General features: G+C 30.0%; 1 long non-coding RNA gene across 1 annotated transcript; it reads right to left on the bottom strand.

Annotated features, from left to right (window-relative positions):
• Positions 1-939: 939 nt before the first annotated feature.
• On the bottom strand, positions 940-2,439 carry LOC133039882 (uncharacterized). Its single transcript, XR_009688827.1, has 3 exons — positions 1,840-2,439; positions 1,667-1,749; positions 940-1,238 (listed from the first exon to the last, which is right to left on the bottom strand). It is a non-coding gene; the product is annotated as an uncharacterized LOC133039882 (long non-coding RNA).
• Positions 2,440-20,878: the final 18,439 nt, after the last annotated feature.

Consider the following 20,878-nt stretch of genomic DNA (forward strand, 5'->3'; position numbering starts at 1 on the left):
AATATATTTTGTAAAATTTAAAATAAAATTAATTGTTAGTAAAATACATTAAAAACAATAACAGTGAAGTTATAAAATTATAAACAAAATAATGTGTAAATACATAGATAAATTAATAAGAAAATTTGGGCTTTAAGTGAATCTATGTATATTATAAATGTGTCATTCGTGATCTCTAATCCAAAGCTTTCCATCCACTCCATCGACCATATGTGATGCATTTTTCCTTATGAATAATTATAATTAATAAATAATGTAACTCATACTATGAACAAGGCAAGAAATAGTAGTTATACTTCAACATTATACAAATGTCGATTGAAAGAAATACACAAATACATAGACATAGTGGAGCTAAAAAATTACTTAATTATCAATTAATTTCTTGTCAAGATTTCTGCTAAAAAATCAGATAAAGAAAGAACAAGCACAAAGTAAAGTATATAATATAGCGGAATGAAGAGGTAACTAACCTCATGTTATTAACTATAAATTTTCACAAAATATCTTGTTGGTTCAATGGAATGAAGTACATCTAAGTAATTAAGATTTATTAAAGCTGATTTTCATAGTTTAAAGGAGAGCAGTCATATCTCGATAATGAAAGGTTTACTTGTATACAAAGGAAGCTGACATTTTAAGTGGAAAATAATAATAGAAAACAGAGGAAGCTGATTTGTGCAAATGAGTTCCTTGCTCATACTTAAAAATAGAATATCACCCTGCATAGAAATTAAAAGTGTGTTGTGCTCCTCATGCATACCAATCCAAAAAATATGAGATCATTTTCTGCCTACTGAAACAAAAATTAGATATAGTGATACTTTTTTGTTTCTATTGAAAGATGCCACTATTGCAATAGTAGGAAGTTGTATATCTCCATCTGTTTTCAATCTCGGAAACCATCATGTATTAGCATTCATCTAGCCTTTAACGAAATTTCACAGTGTAAAGCTAAAAATACTCAACTATGTATCAGCAATGATAATACAATAACCAAAGTTGCTTAGCCATATACATCCTTAAAACTTAAAAGTAGACAGCATGAAAATAAAACACGACCAATGTACAAGTAGTAAGAGAAACACTGTAACAACTAAACGATTTCCAGCTAATGAAAGAGAGTATACACGCTCAGGTTGAGCATATGTCCCAACAAGGGTGCGCTCCTGCCCACTTGCTCCTCTAAGGGTCCCAACACTTCAGTGTTTTGTCCCAACTTCCTGTAATTAACTGACCTGCAACCATCAACAGACCAGGACAACAGAAAGTTTATTATATCTTATTCTAATCTTCAATTGTGAACAAGTAAAGTATGTTATGAATTAAAAGGTTTAGCTCACTACAAATGTAATAATTAGTAAATACCATAGCATATTAGCTATTTAAAAATAAATAGAAGCAATTAGTGAACTATTAAACTTAAACAAGATAAGCTAGAACATAAATGAAGTGACTAATAATTTCAATGGCTGGACTATCCAAACCAATATCTTATAACCTGAAGTAGTAAGATTGCTACAGATTAGTTATTAGCATATTATCTCAACAATACACTCTAAGAAAAGTATTACATGCTCCAATGCCTAAATCATCATAGAATACAAAAAGACAATGTAAAGTAAATCTGAAATGGAAACAAAGTTAAAAATACAAAAAACCGAACCTGCTGCATAAGAGTACTCAACACACCGTACAGGTGCATCATGTCAACCTAGAATGTCCTCCTTATTGTAGTTAAAAACAAGCCTAAAATACCAAAATCAATCAAATTATAATTATCAATAGAACAACCAAACAGAAAACTAAAGCATATGAAAAAAGAAAAAACGAACTAACCGTCTCACTGTCTCACTGTATTGTCGGCGCCGGCACTAAACCCGGAAGAATCATCGTGGAAGCAACAGTCGAGAACGGCACCGCCGTGCCTGAACTCACTTCGAAGCACATTGGCGCTGGCGTCATACAATCGGATACTCTGGTGACAATACATTTGATCCGACCGATATCTGGTCGAATTAGCCAAATGAACAAAAACCTAATTCGTCGTCGGTGCTTAGAAATTGGGGAAAATGGAGATATAGAAATTTGGCTTGAAGATTTTCGAACCCGTTCGTTTAACCCAGAACAAAACCAGAACCCATGACGGTGCTCTCCCTCCAGCGTCTCCCATGGACGATCTCTTCCGGTACAGGCCTCCTGTCGCTCGTTCTTCTTCTTCTTCTCCGAACACAACCAAAATGATGAAAATATGAAAATCGAGATTTGAGGCATAGCTTCTTAAACCACGTCGTGAATAATATGAGAAGTCAGATAAGAGAAATCGAATATCGCATGCTTAAATCAAATCGTTTCTTTTGATTTGGATTTTGAATTCATAAATTATTTTATTTTTATTAATAAAATAAAAAAATAGCCATAAATTTCTCATAAACCAAGAAATCAATTATATAGGCACACTTTATATAGAATAGATATTAAAAAAACTTAGTTTACAAAAATAATTAATTCATTCAACAATATTGTTGAATAAATTTATTAAATTGTCATATATTGTTTTAAGGAAAAAGAAAGACAAAAAGCCTTCATTAATGCATAATATATCAGTTCAAAATAATATATATCATAATTTAATAAAAAAATATTCCTAAAATAATATATTATAATATAATAAACCAGTTCACAAAAACTGTTTAATGAATTATTTATTTTGGTAACCTTAATTTATTAAAAAATGATACAATTTATTGACAAAAAAAATATACAACATAATAATTTATCTGTTTTTTAATTAGTTAAATATATTATTAAAATTATTTTTAAATAAATAATTATTTAGTAATATGTGGCTTAATAATATGTTGTCACATATCTCTTAACTGTGTTTAATAAATTTAGTTGATACTCATCAACAGCAAAAAAAAGATTCTTCAATAAAATTGTAATAGAAGATTCTTTTGTCATTAATTTTTTATTAAAATTATATGTATAATAATTATAAATATTAAAAGAATTTCACCACAAATATATTTATAATTATTGATAAGGTTAATACTTCAAGAACAAATAAGGAAGATAATTACTCTAAATATATCTTAGTAAAAGGAAATGATTATATTGTATAGAGGAAATTATACTTTATACTCTTTTTATATTGTCTTCTTTTATTTTTATCCTCTTTTTTAAAGTCTATCATTTTTACTTTTTTTTTTTTTAATATTGTACCAATTTTGCTCCTACCACTTAAAGATATTCTCCATGTGACTCTTTTATGTCAGAGTATTTTGGGTACAATACACATAAAAAGAGGTATGTTTCAATAAAATATAAAATTAAAAGTAAATTTAATTAATTAATTAATAAAAGTGGTATTTTTTAACATACCCATATTTATAATAGTTTTTTCGCTAAAAGACTTGTGAGTTGTGAGTGTTCTTTTTTATTAAATAATGAGAGTTATATGTTGCTTGCTAATTGCTATATAATTTGAGGTAAAATGTATACGTTACATATTGCTTGGAAATTTAGAGAACTAAGCACGTTTGGTTTAATGGGATAAGATTGTAATGGAATAAAAGTCACTATTATAATATTGGGGATTTTCAATATTATACCTAAAAATAATTTTATTTATAAAAATACTTTTAACAGAATTATTTGCATAAATACCGTTGTGCCACGTCAGCCTACATACCAAAATTCTAAACAATTACCGGAATTAGAAAAAACTGAAAAATTCTCATTTCTAAAAATTTTCGCTTTTTGGGAGTTTTGAAAAAAAAAACAACCATTTAGTTGCTTTTGATTTGAATAAGATATCAATTAGTTACTTTTTCATTAAAAAATTTATTTTAGAATTGTACACATATATAAATAATAAAATTATCATTTTAATATGTGAGAAACATAAAAGGACGATTAATATTAAAATAAACTTTTTTGTTTCTTTTTTATATTTTTAGACTTTATTATGTTATTTTATTGTTTAAGATACCTTAAGGTTACCTTATTAAAATATTGTTATAAAAATAAATTTATTTTTATATAATCTACAAATATAAAAATAAAAAAATATCTTTTAGTAACTTATTTAATATATAAAAGATAAAAAGGAAGATAAATTATTTTTTTAATATCAACAATATAATGTAGTAAATGTTGTAAAAGTGAAAAGCTTAAAAAAAAAATAAGAAGTTGAAAAAGAAAAAAAAATATAGTGATGTGCGTGCGTGTGAATGGAGAAAAGAAGAAAAGAGAACATGTTGATGTACAATGCGTGAAATGAGAAAGAGAGAGAGAAATAACACAAAAATAATGAACAATAGTCTCGGTATGCCTATTGCGGTATTAACATTAATAAAAAAACTGACAAGAAATTCTTAAATAATTTAAAATAAACGTATTAATATGCAATTATTTCTATAATATTTGGTTTGTGTTTTTAATATTTGTAATGAAATTTTATTATAATTGGCATTGCATTAATTTTATGAATTCTCATTATACCAATGACAACTAAATAGTAGAAGGATAATTTATCTTTTCTATTTCTTACTTTTTTTTTGTCTAAATTTACTTTACCATCAAATCAGAAAAAAAAAAATTCTTTTCTTCCCAAAGACATCTCTCTTCTCTTTTAAAGCCATTAAAGAATTCCTCCCCTCACGTGATTGAAGAAATATATTAAGGTAAAAATAATTGATTTTTGCCTTCTTCTTTTTTCTTTTCTAACAATTTTAGAGTCATGGTTTAGAAAAAATAATATTACATGTTTGTGTTTATTATTTTCTTTATGTATTTTTTTTTAGGTGTCATGAAATAACTCTTCATGAAATTTTACTTTTAATATCTAGTATGACTCTTTATCATTTCAGTAGAATCATAAAAAGTTTTGTTTGTAATGTTACATATGGGTTTCATTGATTTTAATTATTTTTTTTTACTCACCTATATATTATTTAATAATATTGTATTGAGATATATTGAGATAATATTGTGCTGAAATATATTTGTTCATTTTTTATTATTATTTACATTTTACTTTCATATTAATTTTGGATTCTACAACCAAAAATAAATTATATTATAAATATATCTAGTATCCCTACTACAAAAATCCCCTTTAGAGGCAGTTTTTAAGCCCTTTCAGCGTCAGTTTTCGTGAAATTCGCTACCGACGCTGATCGCTAAAGGGTTTATATGAACCGACGCTATATGTACCCCTATGGCGTCGGTTCCTAGTCAATAACCGACGCCATATGTGGCGTAGCAACCGACGCCAAAAGCAAGCGAATTTCAGTTTTTTCAATTTTTTTTAATTTAATTATATAATTTTAATTATATATTTATTAATTTATATATTATTTTATTCAATTTAAATTATAAATTTATTTTTTATAACGTAAATTAAATATTATTTAAATTTGGGTAAAATACATAATTTCATTTCATAAAAGTAATTAAATATTACACAAACACTAATGTAAAATTAGTCAAAAATATTAATAAGTTAATAAATCTAACTACAAGTTAATCTATAAAAATTACATAATGAAGGAAAATTCTTGGGCCTTTCAACCTCAATCGTCAACGTGAATCATCGCCATCAATTGTTCTATCCACTTTCGCTGTAGTGGTAACAATTCCGTTTTTGGATCGTATTGCTTCTTACCCCCAAACTGTTAAAAAAATTAAAAATTTATATTAGTTTATATATATGTATATTATATATTTGTTATTATAGAATTTATATACTATAATCAATAATTAAAACTTACAGCTTTTTGATCTTGTATGTAACGGCTAGGGTTTGCACGTGCGACGATGTTAGTGATATATTTCAAAACATAAAAACCACATTCTTGGCTTTTAGGTTGTCTTTGACAGTTTGCTTGGTTAATTCCTAGCCACGGCCCAAGATACTGATATGCGTCCCCTATATACATGAATGCCCTGTTTTGAAAAATTATATTAGCATTTCAATTCGTTAGTTAATTTAAATTTGTTACATAAGAAGTCATTAAATTATTACTTTCCGATCATTTGTTCTATTTCTTCGGGAATTGGGCGGCCACTTACATGGTTTAAATGGATAATTTTCCTTGGCGTAACCACCACTAGCGTCCCATGCATCCTAGAAAATTATATTGGAATATAAGTAAGATAGTATAAAAATAATTTGAAGTCATAATATAGAAATGAACAATTAGCACTAAAGAATTAAATAGAGTTTACCCGATATTCTAAGGAATAAAGAACCTTTGGTGGTTGTTATTCATTAATGATAACTAATTAGCCAATTGTCTTGCCGCATCGTCAAAAGACTGAATCTTTTCTTCATTGGTGTTCCCATGCACTACGAGAAGCTCTGGGTCGTAAAACTTGAAAATTTTTCTCAGACCGTTGATGCTCTCCAATATGTGCCTGCCAAAAAAAGTGTTAGTGTCTTATAATAATTTGACTATAATTTGATATATAAGGTTAATTAGATTAAAGAAGAGTATACATCATTCCAAACAGCATTCCTTGGTTGCCGATGTAGTCACACGTAGCAACCTGCTGCAAATCCTCTCCAGATAACGTGATCTGGGTACGCGGTGCAATGAATCATCGAGGGACAGGAATTGTGATTATATCACGTTTATCTTTGAGCCTCAGGAATTCACGAATCATCCATTTTAGCGAATTAGGGATCAACGCCATCTTCTCTTCCGTGAACAAGTCATCTTCCCGTGCACCACCGCCTTGTGGAGAAAGCATCGGAGCTTTCCCCTTTGACGCATCACGTCTTGAGGGTGGTTGAGCGAGTGGACCCTAAACAAAACGGAATATAATATATCAAATTTTATCCAAATTCTACCGAAATTTTGGCAGAATAACAGTTGTAATTGAATGCCCCGAAAATTTTAAACATGCCTGTATAACGACAAATAACACATATATAACAGTAGTTTGTTCATCCATCCCACCGCAGCACATATATTCGCAGAACCTACTTCACTACGGATGAATATTGAAGATATTCAAACTCCACTAATCATTTAGAATTAATTTATAAGAGAAGTTACCTCGTTGTTAGAATTAAGTGTTTAGGCCAAGGAAGGAACATCTGTGATACGTCCCTAACATATCTGCACCCTTCAATTGGGATTGGGATTTCAGCGTCCTCTTGCAGGATTTCTGACACCAGAATCCGGGCATGTGAATCATCGTAGTCCGTGCAGTGAACATTGATTTTACCAACATGCTCGTACAAATACGCTTGGGCCACAATGTTGTCGATGTTGTCAGAGCAGAGATGTGCTTGCTGATTAAGGGCGGCATGGTCATCGAAATTGTACAGGATACCTTGGTCGTTGAGGGAAATAAACTTCTCAGCATAAGTTTGAGGTTGTACCTCATCCTCAGGAGCGTATGGTTGTGGAACATACTGTTATATTATTATATATAATATAAAATAGATTAAAATATTTCAATGTGACAAATTATATATTAATATGAGATTAATATATATTATGTGTTGGAGGTTATATTATATCATTATAGTATAATAATACACATAAATTGTAACAAATGAGGAGTTACAAATCTGAAAATAGATTGTAACCTAAGGATCAAAATTGATAAATATGTAATTATGTGAGTTGTTACATATATGGGAGTTATGAAATTAATGGGATAAGTTTCTAGCTGTTAGAAACTGTTACAATACTCAATTATATCATTTAAATGGGTATTGGGACGTTGGGAAAAGGTTTAACTCGGAGAGGAGTTACATTTTGAGTTCTCAGGAAACAGTTGTTTAATAGTTGTTTGTATGTTGTTTTATGGTTGTTTTCGAACATCTGGAACCAGATTTTTGAAAACGTTCATAAACGTATACAAATTAATTGAGCATGTTTCCAGCTCTCTTGTCCAACGTTTTTATCCCATTAAACACCAATTAAAGTGTTGGTAACAGCCATGTGATGAAAGGATTTGATTTTCAAATGTGATCCTTAAAACACTATAAATAGAGGTCTTGAGTTTACCTTGAAGAGAACAAGTTTCTATCAAGAGAGCACATTGCTAGAAACACTAAAGGCTTGATAAATCCAGAAAGCTATTTCTATTTTTTTTTTCTTTTCCCTAAGTGCTTGTGGTAGGGGGAAATAAGCTTTTGGACAAAGGTGTAAAACCTTGTTCAAGTTTTGTGATTCCCCTATTATACACTTGTGGTGTATGTGGTGTTGAGATTGCTCTCACATCTCTTTTGTATATATAATATATATATATTGTGGTTCATGTGTAACATTATTTAATCTATATTTTTGTCCTTTGTATTATTTGTCATTGAGTTGTAATCATGTTGGTTTGATATTTCTATTGGAGCACAACAATTTTCCAACAGTCAAAAGCTTATCCTTTCCTACCTTGCTTCACTGGAAGGTAAGAAATCAACATGTGGTAATACAAGGGTAAGAATTGTGATATTTTGTTATTTACTATTTTTATATAGTATAATATATATTCACATATTTTCTATATTGAGATATGGATTGAGATATATATAAATGAGTTATATATATGTGGATGTATATGTCATATTAATATAGTGATATATAATATGATATTTGGATATATTACATGTTAATATGTATATGTGAGATATACATAATATATAACATGTATATGAATTATATATATTATATATGTTGAGCATATGATAATATATATTTATGATGAGAATATTTATGTATGTGATACATATATAATGTATATTATGTGGAGATGATATATATTATGATGAGTATATGTTATATATATGCGAGATATGTAACATATATAGTTGTGATGTATATTAATATTATGTGTATGTTATATGATATGATAGTAACATACATAATATATTAATTAACATAAAATTTGAGAGTTATAATTTTATGCATGAGAGTTATATATATTATTGGTATATGATAATATATGAGTAACTGATCATATTTAATGTATATGATAATGATGGAAAAGATGTATTCATCATTTTTGAGAATAAAGAATTTTGGAATTAATTTTCCATTAGTGATTTTATCTCATTTTATGAGATGAGAAAGTGAACTGTGAGAGTTACACTCATGAGATTTGTCTTGTCATAACAAGAACAAATGGATCAAAAGTGGATCCAAACATGTAAAATGAGTCATAATTGGAAGAGCAATTTTAGACTCAAATCAAAGTGAATCATGGTGGATTCAAAAGATTGTGAAAAGATAACAAAATTGGAGAAGCAATTTTGAATCTTAAATAATCAAAGTGGTGAACAAAATTGATGAGAATTTTGTTAACTTTGGTATAATTTTGGGCTAATCTCAATGAGGAGATAACCTTAAAATTATGGGTAAAAACAAACATCTTATTTTTTTTTAAAATGGTGATGTGAGTTTGATATTCTAGTTTTGTTGAGAAAACTAAAGATGTCAAATAGTATTTTTAAAGTGACCTTAAAAAGTCATTTCAAGAGAAAAATACACAAAAAGTAATATTTTATATACACTTTATGGTAGAAATGTGAGGGTGAGCCACAAACTTAATCAAAATGTGATGAGACATTGTTGATTAGTTATTTGATTTGAAATTCAAATTCTAAATCAATTTTGGCTATGTGCATATGCGAAAGTTTTGACATATTTTGGTGTCAAAATTTTATTGAAATAATTTCAAGAAGGAAATTAACGAGAAATTATAGAGACGAAGAGGTCTTCTATATTTTAAAATCAAGATATTATCTTGATAGTGAAATGTGAGAAAATGTGGGGGTGATATATCCAATATTTATCAAGCAATTTGGTAAAAGAATGGATGATATGTGAAATTTAGGCATGCTTGGTGCCTAAGACTCGAGTATAACTTAGACACGTTGGTCTAAGATATGGAGATGTAAGTGATTTGATTCAAAGAGGAGTCATCTCATTATCCTATGTGAGATCAAGTGAAAACTTGGCGGCCGGATCCGTTTACGAAGCCACTAACTAGAGATTTATTGGAAAAGACTTCTAAAGGGATGGGACTAAAACTCCCTAAATCGGTTCACAATTGAGGGTAACCTATCTTAATACTAGTAACTTTACTAGTGTTAGGTTCAATAGGTAAGAACAAATCAATGTGTGAACAAATGTGATAAGTATTATTTGTCCCATCTTACAAATTTGTGAAAGTACTTAGTGAGTTACCAATTTGAGGGTTAGACTTTTAAAGTTTTTAATAGAATTCAGTTTGGAAAACAAGTATTTTGGTAACAAATACTGTAAGAATTCTACCTATATTGACCTAAGGGGGGTGCCGCCCTAAATGAGAAGTAGGGAGTATATTTTCTCAAAAAGGTCAACGAATGGATTGTGCACAAGGCCATTAACGGTGCAAAGCGAGATATAATGAGGTCTCAAGTGAACTCTAGCAAAGATGTGTGTGTTATCACCGGTTTGTATTAAAGAAATAGTGGTTCAATGCTACGGCAACCAAAATTTCAACAAACTTTGTGGTAACTACACTAAGGTAAAATTCAAGTCGAAAGACATTTTACTTTATGCATCTAAGCAAGATCTCTATAAAAGTGTTTGATTTATTCAATCAAAGTGGGGGATATATGTAATATTTGATTGATTAAATAATGCTACAATGGTGTGTCACAAATTTTAATCTAGTGGGGGATTGTTATATTATTATATATAATATAATATAGATTAAAATATTTAAATGTAACAAATTATATATTAATATGAGATTAATATATATTATGTGTTGGAGGTTATATTACATCATTATAGTATAATAATACACATAAATTGTAACAAATGAGGAGTTACAAATCTGAAAATAGATTGTAACCTAAGGATCAAAATTGATAAATATATAATTATGTGAGTTGTTACATATATGGGAGTTATGAAATTAATGGGATAAGTTTCTAGCTGTTAGAAACTGTTACAATACTCAATTATATCATTTAAATGGGTATTGGGACGTTGGGAAAAGGTTTAACTCGGAGAGGAGTTACATTTTGAGTTCTCAGGAAACAGTTGTTTAATAGTTGTTTGTATGTTGTTTTATGGTTGTTTTCGAACATCTGGAACCAGATTCTCCACAATGTAATCTCTATAAAAGTGTTTGATTTATTCAATCAAAGTGGGGGATATATGTAATATTTGATTGATTAAATAATGTTACAATGGTGTGTCACAAATTTTAATCTAGTGGGGGATTGTTATATTATTATATATAATATAATATAGATTAAAATATTTAAATGTGATAAATTATATATTAATATGAGATTAATATATATTATGTGTTGGAGGTTATATTATATCATTATAGTATAATAATACACATAAATTGTAACAAATGAGGAGTTACAAATCTGAAAATAGATTGTAACCTAAGGATCAAAATTGATAAATATGTAATTATGTGAGTTGTTACATATATGGGAGTTATGAAATTAATGGGATAAGTTTCTAGCTGTTAGAAACTGTTACAATACTTAATTATATCATTTAAATGGGTATTGGGACGTTGGGAAAAGGTTTAACTCGGAGAGGAGTTACATTTTGAGTTCTCAGGAAACAGTTGTTTAATAGTTGTTTATATGTTGTTTTATGGTTGTTTTCGAACATCTGGAACCAGATTCTCCACAATGTAATCTCTATAAAAGTGTTTGATTTATTCAATCAAAGTGGGGGATATATGTAATATTTGATTGATTAAATAATGTTACAATGGTGTGTCACAAATTTTAATCTAGTGGGGGATTGTTATATTATTATATATAATATAATATAGATTAAAATATTTAAATGTGATAAATTATATATTAATATGAGATTAATATATATTATGTGTTGGAGGTTATATTATATCATTATAGTATAATAATACACATAAATTGTAACAAATGAGGAGTTACAAATCTGAAAATAGATTGTAACCTAAGGATCAAAATTGATAAATATGTAATTATGTGAGTTGTTACATATATGGGAGTTATGAAATTAATGGGATAAGTTTCTAGCTGTTAGAAACTGTTACAATACTCAATTATATCATTTAAATGGGTATTGGGACGTTGGGAAAAGGTTTAACTCGGAGAGGAGTTACATTTTGAGTTCTCAGGAAACAGTTGTTTAATAGTTGTTTGTATGTTGTTTTATGGTTGTTTTCGAACATCTGGAACCAGATTTTTGAAAACGTTCATAAACGTATACAAATTAATTGAGCATGTTTCCAGCTCTCATGTCCAACGTTTTTATCCCATTAAACACCAATTAAAGTGTTGGTAACAGCCATGTGATGAAAGGATTTGATTTTCAAATGTGATCCTCAAAACACTATAAATAGAGGTCTTGAGTTTACCTTGAAGAGAACAAGTTTCTATCAAGAGAGCACATTGCTAGAAACACTAAAGGCTTGATAAATCCAGAAAGCTATTTCTATTTTTTTTCTTTTCCCTAAGTGCTTGTGGTAGGGGGAAATAAGCTTTTGGACAAAGGTGTAAAACCTTGTTCAAGTTTTGTGATTCCCCTATTATACACTTGTGGTGTATGTGGTGTTGAGATTGCTCTCACATCTCTTTTGTATATATAATATATATATTGTGGTTCATGTGTAACATTATTTAATCTATATTTTTGTCCTTTGTATTATTTGTCATTGAGTTGTAATCATGTTGGTTTGATATTTCTATTGGAGCACAACAATTTTCCAACACATACGCCTCACCAGCCACCTCTCCTTCTTCCTCTTGTTCGGCAGCGTTTCTCTTGGTGCGAGATTTAATCCAAACACGGTGGCGAGGTGGATCTGCAACTTCGAGATCCTTTTTCTACATCACGTTATAACAATTAAATGAGTACCAATTAAATTTTATAGCACATTATAGCACATTAAATTTTAAGCATTACTTACCACAGCTTCCCGTACGTTCACCATTCCACTCCGACCACTTCGATGTTTGGATTGAATTTTTGAGGAACGTTCACGTTGCACCTTACTCAATTCCTACAATGCCAAAAAAATACATTAGATACTTGTACTTGTATTTAAGAGTTTATCTTAGTGTTTATATAATTAGTGTACCTGAAATTCAGGAGTTAGTCGACTTTCAACAAAAGTACACCAATCAGCAGCGTCGATCTCGGGGTGCTTTTCAGGGACTTGTGCCAGTCGTCCCAAATCCTTCTCTTGCAAAGCGGGCATTATGATGTCTTTTGTCATCCTATTCTTGAAGACTTTCATTAACTTCCCAGCTAGGATGAGACAATCATGTTTAAAGGAGTCCGGAATAATGAACCCCGTCTATTTTGAAGGAAAACAAACACGGTTAGAGTGAACATTTGAAGTAATAGAAAAATAAATCAAAATTCTAACAAATAACAGCTTACCTGTATGTCTTTCCAAACTTTATTTTTCAGAGTCGGGTTGACTTCTTTCCAGTTTTTATAGGACAACCCTATCGTCTGCCGACATCTGACTCCTAGAGTGGATACTAGCTTGGCATAGCTTTGATCCACATTGAACCTCTCAAATGAAAGAAAAAAAAATAAAGAAAGAAGGATTTTATATGTTTATTGTGTTAATGTCCTTCATTTGCACTTCTCCTATTTTTCTCCTATCTAATAGAAGGATGTAGTTGAAAATATGTAAGAGAAAAAAGAAAGGATTAGTGGAGTGTATCAATTGTTGTACAAATTAGATTTATATAACATAACAAAGTGCACATAATTATTACTTGTGTGAAAAGTTTCTTCTTCTTTATGATGACAAAAGGCATAAAAAAATAAATAAAAAAATAACAATGATCCAAAAAAATTCAGTATTTAGTAACTAATTATAGCTAGTTACTAATTACACAATGTAACTAACTAAGTTTCTCACAATTTATTCATATTAATTTATAAATTACTCAAATTCTTGTTTTAGATTAGTTCATGTTATTAGGTTGTTTAGTTGATTAGAATGTTGGTAAAATTGAAAAGTTTACATAAATATGTATGTAATTATTTTTTATGTGACCTCACTTCTTATCACTATGTTATAATTAACTAGTTATTTGTGTTCTGTAAATATTAATATTATTTTAGTAAGATTTATCCTAATTCTACCGAAATTTCGGCAGTATAACGGCTGTAATTGGACGTTCCCAAAAATTTTACAAGTGCCTAAAATAACAAACAAATCAGATAAACAATACAAAATTTATCCACCCATCCGACCACAGTACATGTATTCGCAGAACCTACTTCACTACGGATGAATATTTAAGAAATTCAATCTCAACTAACATGCATTGATAATTTATTATATAATAAGAAAAAGTTAGTTAAAGTATATACCTATAATTTCAAGCTCAAATACGCTATACACAAAATTATGCCGAACCTACAATATAAAGAAATACAACGAAATTGCAAAATTAATAATTTCATTACTTATAAATAGTTATTAAAATTAGTAACAAGTTAATTAGTTACTAAATTATACATACATATATATATAATCAATTATATCTCACACTATTATCTAAAAAAAAAATTATATCCCACACTAATTCAATTTTAAAATTTTTATTTCTAAACTATACACACACACTAATATATACACACAATATATACACACATTTTATACACACATATTCAATAAAATATAAAAATACATATATATACTATATATTGACGTTTAAATTTTTACCTAATAACCGCAATCCGACGAGCAATTCCGTCAAAAATCTGGGCACTACACACATACAACACAACATTAATATTACTAATAAAATTAAAAAACCCAAAAAATAATTTACAAAAACCAAAAATAAAACAATGTACATTATAAAAATGAATAGAAACTACATTTATACCTTAAAGGAGGATGAGATACAATGTTTTCTCAACAAAAAATGGTGGTCGAAGTTATACCCACTATTTTTGTATAGGTTTGGATGACAGTTATATAGGGAAAAAATTAAAACTTTTTGGGTGTATAGGATTAAGTATCGAAAATAGAAGATTTTGCAACAAAAATGGGCTAAAATGGTTGAGATATGGGGGAGAAAATGGCTGGCGGAGGGGTGGTTGGCGAGGGTTTTCTCTTCTCTCTGTGGTGGCTGAGCTCTCTGGTTTTCGCGTGAGGGGAAATGAGGACGACGAACATAGGGTTTGTATATATAACCCTATGTCGTCGGTTATTATAGAATAACCGACAGCATAGGGTACACGTGTCAAATTTCACGTGTACCCTATGCCGTCGGTTATTATATACCAACCGACGGCATAGGGGGAAGCTATCAAACCCTATGTCGTTTATTTTCAAACCGCCTCTAAATGGTATACCCCAATTTTATACCTACGGTTTTTATAAAAAAACTGCCTCTACAGGTAAATTTTCAATAAGCGGGTATTTTCAGACCCTTTAGCTTCCCTTTTTATAAAATGGGTTCAAAAAAGGGAAGCTAAAGCCTTATTTTGTAGTAGTGTGTATAAATCATGAAAAAATTTATGACTTTGTATAAATAAAAATTAAAACTATTTTCCTTGTTAAAGTACTCATACAAATAAAAATAAAATAAGAGTTTAACAAATTATGATAGGTTGTGATATATTTATTTTTCTTTTTATATATATGTATATTCTTCATTTTATAACTTTTGTAGCTATTAAATTTGTAATTTACTTTCAAGTGTTTGAACAAGTGTAAAATAATAATATTGTATTCAATATATAAGTTTATTGATTTTGAACTTTGATTATGATTGTAGGATAGTAGTTTTTGGACTGACTTTTAAGCTTAGATACAAGAAACTATAAGAAAAAGAAGTTGGTTGCTCTTTTTTCAAAATAGATGCACATTATGTATATTTGTGTTTGGTTTATTGAGTGAATGAATAAAATCATCTATGAAAGGTCTCAACATTACTCTATTAGAAGATAATTATATAAAATTGACTTCTTCAAAAATAAACATTTTGACCATGAATTAGTGTAGTGACACAACTAGCTTAGACAATTTTATAGGATGACTAGATGTGCTTTCACAATATTATGTCAAATGCTAGAAACAAAAGAAGAGTTAAGATCTTCGATATATGTATGTGTAGATAAGAAAGTTGTTATGTTTCTACACATTATAGCCTACCATATGAAAAATAGAGATTAAAATTGAGTTCAAGCGATCTGGACAAACAGTTAGTAAGTACTTTCATGAGGTTTTTCATTCAATCATTCACTTACATAAAAGACTTATTAAGACGATCCAAACTTATTCTTAAAAAGTACTCAATCGATAAGAAATGGAAATGGTTTAAGGTTCCACTTAATGATTTAAAGGAGTTAAATAGACATACTTTATAATTCACGTATTGATTTTTTTTAATCAATAATCCATATGATTATTCACAACAACTTTAGCCATTATTAATTTGTACATAAATAATAAAAAAAGAAAAGTTTGCAGCAAAACTCTCCATTTTTTTATATTTGTTACACTTAACCCTTGAATTAAAAATTTTAGTAGAAAAACTTATCATACTTCATTTCTTTTAGCAAATTAAATGTGACAGTCAAATTCTTGTGATTCCTAAGAGAAATGACAGGGTAAGATATACAATCCTACATCACTTAAGAAATATAAAGTATGATGATTTAATGTTGTGTAAGTATAGGACTACACAATTGAAAAGTACTTAAATTGATTGATGGGCACTACCTATGTCCAGTAAGATGTTTTCCTTTGATAGTTCATCACTTTAGAACTCTAAAATTAACGTATTTGACCCGGAGTAATCTTAAGATAGGTAACACAGAGCTCTTTTTTTTCTGGCAAAAAAAATTTATAATCATCTCTAATTAGAAAAATAAAACTATTTTTTCGTTTGATTTAATTAATAATTTGTATGGAGGATTAGTTTGATTTTGATTTGGAGTTTGAGTTTTGTTCAGATTTATGATTAGCGGTGTGGTGGTAATAGTAGAAGAAATAACAAATAAGAGTTTGTGGTGAAGGTTTGAATTCGAAAATATGACATTAGTGAAAAAAAAGATGAATTATGAAATAAAATGGCAAAATTATAAGTCGGGAGGCCCACTATGTATGGCTGGCCACTAAATAAAATTTTAGCCATTGCTTTATCTTTTTCAATCCATTTAATTTAAATCCTAAACCTTAGGTAAAATACTTTAAAAGGAACAAGATGACGCTTTGTAACACCCTACTAGTTTAGGCGTGTTAACGTGATTTTTAACTTAATTGTGCAGCTCGTTACTAATCAACGAGTTTATTGAAAATCGTGAATAATTAAAACTTTATTTAACTATTTATAAATATTAAAATAACATACTTATATAAAACTGGGATCCCATTTTACAAAATATTTACAAAAGTTTCATAGTGCATAGTACAAAAGTTATCGCCTAGTGACTATACAACATAAGACGAGCTGTCCCAAAGACTGTATGCTCCAAGCCTAACCACCCTAACATGTACAATCTTCATCTACCTGCTCTCGCGGCTGCTCAACCTTAGCCTTGCTCTTACCTACACATGCAAAAAATATTTGTGAGTCGACAGACTCAGTAAGAAAAGTATAATCAATAACATAGCAATAACTCGGATTATGATCAGGCACCAATACACCCAACCATAACCCTATCTCTGTGTCCAACACGATGCTAAGTCAAGAACGTTCGTACGACAATACTATCGACCATAATATCAGCCTATACTCAGTACGCTAGTCATCCTCTAGCCCTACTGATGTGATAGCGTCGATCAGTATCTGAGCTAAACATACATTTATTAGTATCCAATATAACTCTACGTATACTGATACTGCTATCAATATAATCTAATAGGCTTAATAAACATGTACACTAAACATGTAAACACATATGCATATCATTATACAAATCTTACCTCGTTTCTGAGTTCAGGTGTGCTGGCCAACCTGAGTGGAACAACTGCTCGACAATTTACAGGCCTCTAAATCACATTATTCGTAAAACTGATAAGTGACACGCTAAATCACTTTTCGGGGACTTAAACTTGAAACTAAAAGTTTTCCTATCGATGGATAACATGGCAATACACTAAATATCGTAAAAAAGGAAAAAACTAGGGTTCCTAAAATTGCTCCAACCGGTAGACTGGTTCCCCAGTCAGAATTCTGGTTCTGTGGGGTTTCTTAGGGACCGACCGATCGACCGGTTCCTACTGGTCCCCCTGAACTGGAATTCCAATTCAGTGCAGGAATCACAAAAGTCATCCCACAACCTCAAATCGACCCCAAATCACACCAAACCGTCCAGACCTGCTTATTATACCACAATGAACATAATCCAAGCAATAAAACACCCCAACACATCCAGAAACAAAATCCACCATTAAAGAGCAAAGCTTGAGTTCTTAAACTCAAAGCTTGCTCAAACATCACAAAAACTCACAAACCTAGCTCAAATCAACATAATTAACCTTAATTTAACTTTAGAAAACATAAACAAACACTAATCAACAACACAAAACCCCTACTCCCAAATATCATGCATAAAACTAACTTAAAGCTTAAGAAATCAAAGAGAGGAGAGAGCTATGATGCTTACCTTAGATGGAAACATTAAAAACTTGCTGGAAATTCCCTAAATAGTGCAGAGAAACTCCAACCCTAGCTGGTTTTAGGGGGAGAGAGAGAGAGAGAGAGAGAGAGAGAGAGAGAGAGAGAGAGAGAGAGAGAGAGAGAGAGAGAGAATTTGGAGAGGAAAAGGTGATTTACTTGATTTCCTATCTATTTCGATAAAAATGAAATAAAATAATTGTATTTCTAGCTTAATCAAATAGAAATAATCAGATTATTAATCTAATTATATCGCTAAATACAAATGACAAAATACCCTTCAATTCAAGCTTAACTAGAAAAGTGAACTAAGGGTAAAATGATAATTTCTAAAACTCAAATAATCCCGACATTCCAATGTCTAACTATATTGTTTCGCTACCACAAAAATACCAAAATATGATTCTATTGGCGAAACGCCGCGTTCCAATGTTGAGGGGCACAAAACATGCAAAAATATAAAATTCCATATATGGCATAAACAATACACCCTGAATTCAAATAAATCTCCATAAAATGATAATTCATAATTAATATTCAAATTTCATAATTAAGTCCTAATTATCTGCTAATTCCAAATTAAAGTTAAGCGGTCTTTACACTCATTCTCATCCAACTCAAATAACATAGTTTTCATTTTTTGTCAAACAACTAGAAAGTGAGAGCCTCCTTCTTTGTATTTCGAATTCCCCTCTTCTTCATCATCATCAATTTTGAGCCATTAATGATAGAGTACATGCCCACTCATATCAAGTCAAGTACTCAATCATAGTGTGGAAGATTGTAAAAATCCAACCAAACTGAAGGAGAGAAGATCTAGGTTTCGATCTTGATAAAGCTGTGCTACAGAAAGGAATCAAGGACTAGAGATATGAATGGAAGGAGTCATTATTATCCTAGTGCCATCAATGTAAGGATTTCTTAATCTCTTATGTGTTTATTTTATCGTATTAGAAAATTCATATTTAGGGTACTAGATTATAGAATTATAATCAACATACATGTCAGTAAATCTAGATCATAGTAAAATAATTTCCAACAATATCATCATTTGATTTACCTTTGTTCCGGATACAACATTAAGTGCCCGAATAATGGGTTTTCGATACATTGGATCTTGTTTGAGTTTTTGGAGGATGAAATTGGACCATTAATCTTGGCTTAACATCACCTTTTACCACTTTTACTCGAACTTTCAAATTTTCTTTCTTCAAACCCAGAACTTTTAAGAGCAAAAATCGTGAATTAAAAATTTTGGAGCACAAAATTGATTGTTACAATCACCTTCTTCTTCAAATTAAGGCTCAAGAATACCCAAACGCTCCACCCCCAGTGATTACAACTCCGTCACTAGAAGAAATTAAAAATTTGGATACCATAACTGAGATCGATTCCCTCATCGACCATGCCAACGCCATTGAAGAAAAGCTCGATCGTCTTGAAGAACCTTCTGTTATGGAAATTTCTCTACGATCGTTATTTGAAGTTAGCGTTTGCTCTCCCAGGCCATATTTCTACTCAAGTCTAGAGCTATCACCTTGGTCATCACTAAGTAAACTTTTCTTCTTTTTTTGATTTCTTCAACCTTGTTGCATGTTTGAGATTAGAGCTCAATATAGAAAATATGTGTGATTTATTTGTTGTTTGAGAATTAGGATTTTAGGCTTGTTACTGGAATATTGTTGTAGATAGAAGTAGAATAGTCTGAATATTATCTTGAATAGCTTTAAGAACCAGTAGAAGCCAAGTTCCTCTATTTTATTGTTCTCGGTAATGTCTATTTTGTTGTAAAAATGCTGGAAATTTTTTTACTCCTTTGTTTGAAGACCTTATGGTTCTAGATAGTGTATGAGCTTTCTTGTCTTTTACTTCTTATTGTTCCCCGTTCAACTATCTAGAACAATTATTCTGTTTAGAATATTGTCTCTTGATAGTGAATCCAGTGGGGACCTCTTCAAGAAGTTATGGGGGAGGATTCCTTTGTGCCCTTACGTTCATAGTTAGTCTACATAACTAACTCCTTTGTATTTTTTCAAAATCCATTATGTTTAAGAAAGTTCAGTAAGAGGAAGTTGAAGAAAAAAATATCGTGGTAGAGTATGCTACTACTCAAAAGCTAGTATTGAATTCATCTTCATGGGAGATGGATCAATACGTTAATAAGTTTGAACTTATGGCAACCTCCACCAATACGAGACACAGAGAGGGCTTGAAAGCGTCCTGGACTGTGCTGGAGTTATGTGGAAATGG

Source organism: Cannabis sativa, chromosome 7, assembly GCF_029168945.1.
Source record: "Cannabis sativa cultivar Pink pepper isolate KNU-18-1 chromosome 7, ASM2916894v1, whole genome shotgun sequence".
NCBI classification, from domain to species: Eukaryota; Viridiplantae; Streptophyta; class Magnoliopsida; order Rosales; family Cannabaceae; genus Cannabis; species Cannabis sativa.